Below are 5,251 nucleotides of genomic sequence, written 5' to 3'. Positions count from 1 at the left end.
GACAGCGTCTTCGTTTAAGTCGCGTTTACGTTTTCTGTCGGGAAATAGATTGAGGAGGTTACGGCAACTTTTGAAGCACTCCTTCTCAAAGTGCTCCGAACAAATGTGGCACTGGCTAAGTCTGGGAAAATTTGCCCTTTAATACCCACTAGTCACTCCTTAAGAAGCATTTTCTTTTTTAAGGGCAGTGGATGGAAACTTACCCTCTTTTGGAATCTTTGACCGTTCTGTTTGAACAGCTAAATACAGCACATTCAACCATTTTGGAGCTGATGTTCTATGTGTGCAGTGACGTCACGCTATGCTCCCAAGCCTTCGACATGGCTTCCAAAATGGTGGACGTTCAAATTGTTCTGGTACGGAGCTTTTTGCTGTTACAATGAGGTTAAATGGTAAGTTCACTTCCACTGAAAACATAGCGATTTGATTACAACGTATCATGTGCTTTCGTAAGAACGACTTTTTAAAAATTGTTTTCTCGCCTTCCGTTCTCCTTTAACCAATGAGTATTATTGTTTTGTAGCGTTGTTGTTATCGTAACGGTCGTGGTTTCTTAAACTCACCAGTGATACCATTTCGCATCAACGAGTGATAGCTGCCATTCAAATTTTTAATTCTAACAGAGGAGGACTGTAAGTGAAATTAAGCACACACAGTCTATTCCCTCGCAAGTTGCAAGCTCAAACAGGGGCATATATTTCAAAACCACTTAAACATAGCATTATTAAACGTATTTTAGTATTTAAACAGTAGATACAGGCATATTTTTATCCCCTAAAAATGTTTCATCCGTTCGGATTTCCTAGCTGAAAGTCTAGTGATCCGAAAATTATAGGGATTAAAACTTACCTTTTCGAACATTTCAGCCAGAAAAAAGGCTCCCGAAAATTCTAGGTGACCTTTTTAGAGTGAAAATCCGGTTAAGTGCTGCTATGACCAAAAAAACAACTCTTCTTTTTCTTTGGATTTCAAAACTATGTTAACTAAACACTAAGTGACCCAAGTCATAAGTTCTGATTTTAAAAAGACACCTGTTTATTTTAAGTGGATTTTTGTTATTTATAGGTCCACCATTACCAACTTTAAAATATTGAGAGAGCTGGATCGAGGAGAAAATGATGTCAAAGACTCGCTGGTTTAAGGATGCAATATGTGTGCACGCGGCTGAATTAACACGGGAGTTTCGGGCTTTCGGACTTAATCGTGTTCTACATATATAATAAGTTGCGTTTACACGCTGAAATTTTAAGCTTGTGAGTAAATGACGTCACTTTTCCCTAGATCCAACTCCCTGAGGTCCCATCGGTCAGTTTTGAACGTGATGGCGGACGGTGAAATCCAAACCTTACACTCAAAATAAACAGCCTTTGGATAAAAATCAAAGCTTAAAATTTTGCCAGTCAGGTGTTAAGTGAACTCGCTTTCAAAAAAGAAAACGATTTTTTGATCATAGTAGCACTTTATAAAATGGGCAATTATACAATTTTTTAGATGTTCGAAAACCCTAAGACAGGCAGGCAAGCAAGAAATTTTACAACAAAGGTTCCGAAAATTCTAGATCTCAAATCGTCTTCCAAACAGACATTTTCCGAAAATTGACTTTGGGTGCCTGGCTGCTCAAAGTCATGCCACAAGACAACCCTTTGAAATGCAGGGCGAGTGTGAGGAATGTCATCTGGCATGACTTGCAGAATCATATAATTTACCACATTGTAATATATGCAGAATGAATTCGGATGCGTAATAGTCTATTGGTGTTTTTCTCGATCTTCTTCAAACCGTTTTTTTTTTAATATGAAAAGCTCGCTGCAGTCATTGGAGGCCAACCGGAGGTTAAGTTATCTAGTGCAACCGGCGAAATCTCCACTTATCAATGTCTTTCTAAATCCAATGATGAATCTTCGCCAAAGTACTAATTAGCCACATGTATGGGCCTTGTTCCTAAGGTTATGTTATTTATTCCCCTTCCTTGGGCTTCTTACTCTCACAAGTTACCACAAAATGGAAAGTTTTACAGCTTTGTTACGACACATTTAACAGCAAATAAAGGATAGCCATTCATGAAAACGATCTTATGCTTAAGCAATGCAGATCAGTTAATTTATTTGAGTAATTCATTCTGCATACATAACATTCGGAATAATTATGCAAACTTGAAACCATCTGCGCCGTTTCCTTGAAAGATAAAAAAAAATGTGGTATGTGGTAATGCGAAAAACACATGGATCACCTGGCTCTTCTATTGTTTGAGTAAATTTTAACCATAGGCAGCGTTTAGATCTATACTTCAAACCGTTTCCTATATAATTCATATTACAACCACGCTGATTAATTCGGATGTAAGCAAGAGTCCATTACGCAAAAGTTAAATAATTACCCGAGTTCCCATCAGCCTCAGAAAACTGTATATTTTTTAAACCAAGGTTTTCGGGAAAAGAAACAATAAAGCAAATCGGCAAGCTCAATGCCGTATTCACTTCAAACCAAGTTCAAGTTCACTGAACACTAAAAGTGTGCACCATTGCTAATTGAGGCGTGCAGTGCATGCATCGCAATGGCATACATGGCACTAAACTTACAAGAAACGATATCAAGATAACATAACCCTTTGGGAATTCACCGTTTCGTTTTGTTTCAGGTATTGTCATTTTGAATTGGGTACATCATTAAGTTACCCGATTTGGCTATTCTTGTCTTGCACTCACGTGATTAGACCGCCATGTTGGTGTACAAAACAAAAGCAAAATGTCGCTCGCGTGTTGTATAGTAATAAAGCCAAATTCCCAAAAGACTTTTTCGCTATTGTTCAGTACACCAACACGGCTGCCAATGACGTCACGTCGAAGCCAAGGATTCTTTCTTTTCCCAAAAAACGTGGTCTAAAAATAGACACTTTTTTGACGCTGATGAAGACAAACCTGATAATTGATTCTTACACCTGGGTAATGGACTCTTGATGCAAGCCAAAGTGAAATCATAAACTGCACACAATCTAAAAAAACAGTAACTTCAGCAGTGCTGAAGAAGTTTCTCCCAAAAATCTCCAAACAGCTTCATACGAACATTTAACACCTATTGGTCAGACTCCAGAGAAAAGCTAAGAACACCTAACAAGTAATGTTTCATCCCGAGTCCGAGTCACGGTAACTATAAGCCGTCCTTGCATGATCCTCTCCGAACAGTTTTATCCGCACATCTAATGCCCGCTGCTTTGACTGCAGAGCAGAGGTAAATCACCTAACGAATACTGTGTCACACCGAGTGAATCGTAACTATCAGCTGTGCTTGCATGATCTTATTTGCACTTGCAATGCTCGTTTGGCAGAGTGGAGAGCAGAGGTAAAATCACCTAACGAATGCTGTGTCACCCCGAGTGAATTGTAACTATCAGCCGTGCTTGCATGATCTTCTCCGAACAATTTTATCCGTATGTCTAACGACCTCTGCTTTGACCGGAGAGCAGAGGTAAAATCACCTAACGAATGCTGTGTCACCCCGAATAAATCGTAACTATAAGCTGTGCTTGCATGATCTTCTCCGAACAATTTTATTCGCCCTTGCAATGCCCGTTTGGCAGACTGGAGAGCAGCGGTAAAATCACCTAACGAATGCTGTGTCACCCCAAGTAAATGGTAACTATCAGCTGTGCTTGCATGATCTTCTCCGAACAATTTTATTCGCCCTTGCAATGCCCGTTTGGCAGACTGGAGAGCAGCGGTAAAATCACCTAACGAATGCTGTGTCACCCCGAATAAATGGTAACTATCAGCTGTGCTTGCATGATCTTCTCCGAACAGCTTTATTCGCACATGCAATGCTTGTTTGGCACAGTGGAGTGCAGTGGTGAAATCACCTAACGAATGCTGCGTCACCCCGAGTGAATTGTAACTATCAGCCGTGCTTGCATGATCTTCTCCGAACACTTTTGACCGTATGCTTAAAGACCGCTGCTTTGACTGTACAGCAGAGGCAAAATCAGCCAAGGAATGCTGTGTCACCCCGAGTAAATCGTAAGAATCTGCTGTGCTTGCATGATCCTCTCCGAACACTTTTATTCGCACTTGCAATGCCTGTTTGACAGAGTGGAGAGCAGAAGTAAAATCACCCAGCGAATACTGTGTCACCCCGAGTGAATGGTAGCTATGGGCTAAGAATGCATTTACTTCTTGTCTATTTGTTCTCAATACGATATCAAGAGCGCACGTTTTGAAATAAAGAGCCTTTGAGTAGTTCTTCTTGCTTTGGTGCAATTCACCGAAGTCTTGGTAGAACTTTGCGAGACGCTGGTTGCATTCTTGAGAACGAAGGGTCACGGTTGAATCAACTTTCCCCTCTGGGCCTGAGGAGCTATGTTTGAATTGCTCGAGTGTTGCTTGGTGACGTGCGACTGATTCTTCGAAACCTGATCCGCCAACAATTCCCTCTTCTGTGAATGTTGACCCCAGAAGTGCCATAACATTACCGCAAAAATGAAACAAATAAAAATGGGTTTTGGAATTTATCTGGAGATTATTTAATATTCGAAGGGCAGGGTTGATTACAAATTGCTGGGTGTCAGTGTCAAAGAAGTTCTTTGCAGCGTTCCTGATGTGAAGTATAACTAGCAATTGCAATGGCCAATAATTACCTGAGTCAAAAGTGTTTGTTTGAAGCTTTTTGCAATTTTTTGGTTCTTTTCCTTTGCATCCAAGAGGTGGAATAACAATCAGTTGCTCGTCTGCCACGGAATTGCATTCTTTGCGTGCTTTGTTATAGTAGTAAGTCGAGGTGGAGGGGTCGTTTAAGAACTGATAATAGACAGCAATGACTTGGTAAACAACGAGCTTCAGAATCTTCTGCTCTCCACTTTCATGCATTAAAGAAACAGCCTCTACCAGGCACTGTATCCCGCTCTTAACTTTGCCAATAACAAGCTGACAGATGCCAAAGTAACACAAGTATTTACTCCTTTCATCATCAGCACCTGAACAAGATGTCGACTCCATTTCATATGCCTTCTTTAGAAGTTGCATTGCATTTCCTTCTGCTCCCCAAGTAATTTCAGCAAAAGCTTTAGAAACTAGTAAATGCCTCTGGTAATGTATATTTCCCAGAGCACTGGCTGCCTTTAAGGCCGAATCGTAGATATTATAAAAATTATAAGATTCTGTGGAACACCAAAACAGCGAGTCCAGAAACATTTCTGCTTTTATCAAAACTTTGAAAACATTCTCGGCTATCCTGGGATCTGTGCAACCGTCCACTAGACTTT

This window comes from Montipora foliosa, chromosome 14 (assembly GCF_036669935.1).
Source record: "Montipora foliosa isolate CH-2021 chromosome 14, ASM3666993v2, whole genome shotgun sequence".
Classification (NCBI taxonomy): Eukaryota; Metazoa; Cnidaria; class Anthozoa; order Scleractinia; family Acroporidae; genus Montipora; species Montipora foliosa.
Note: the sequence above shows the minus strand (reverse complement) of the source record.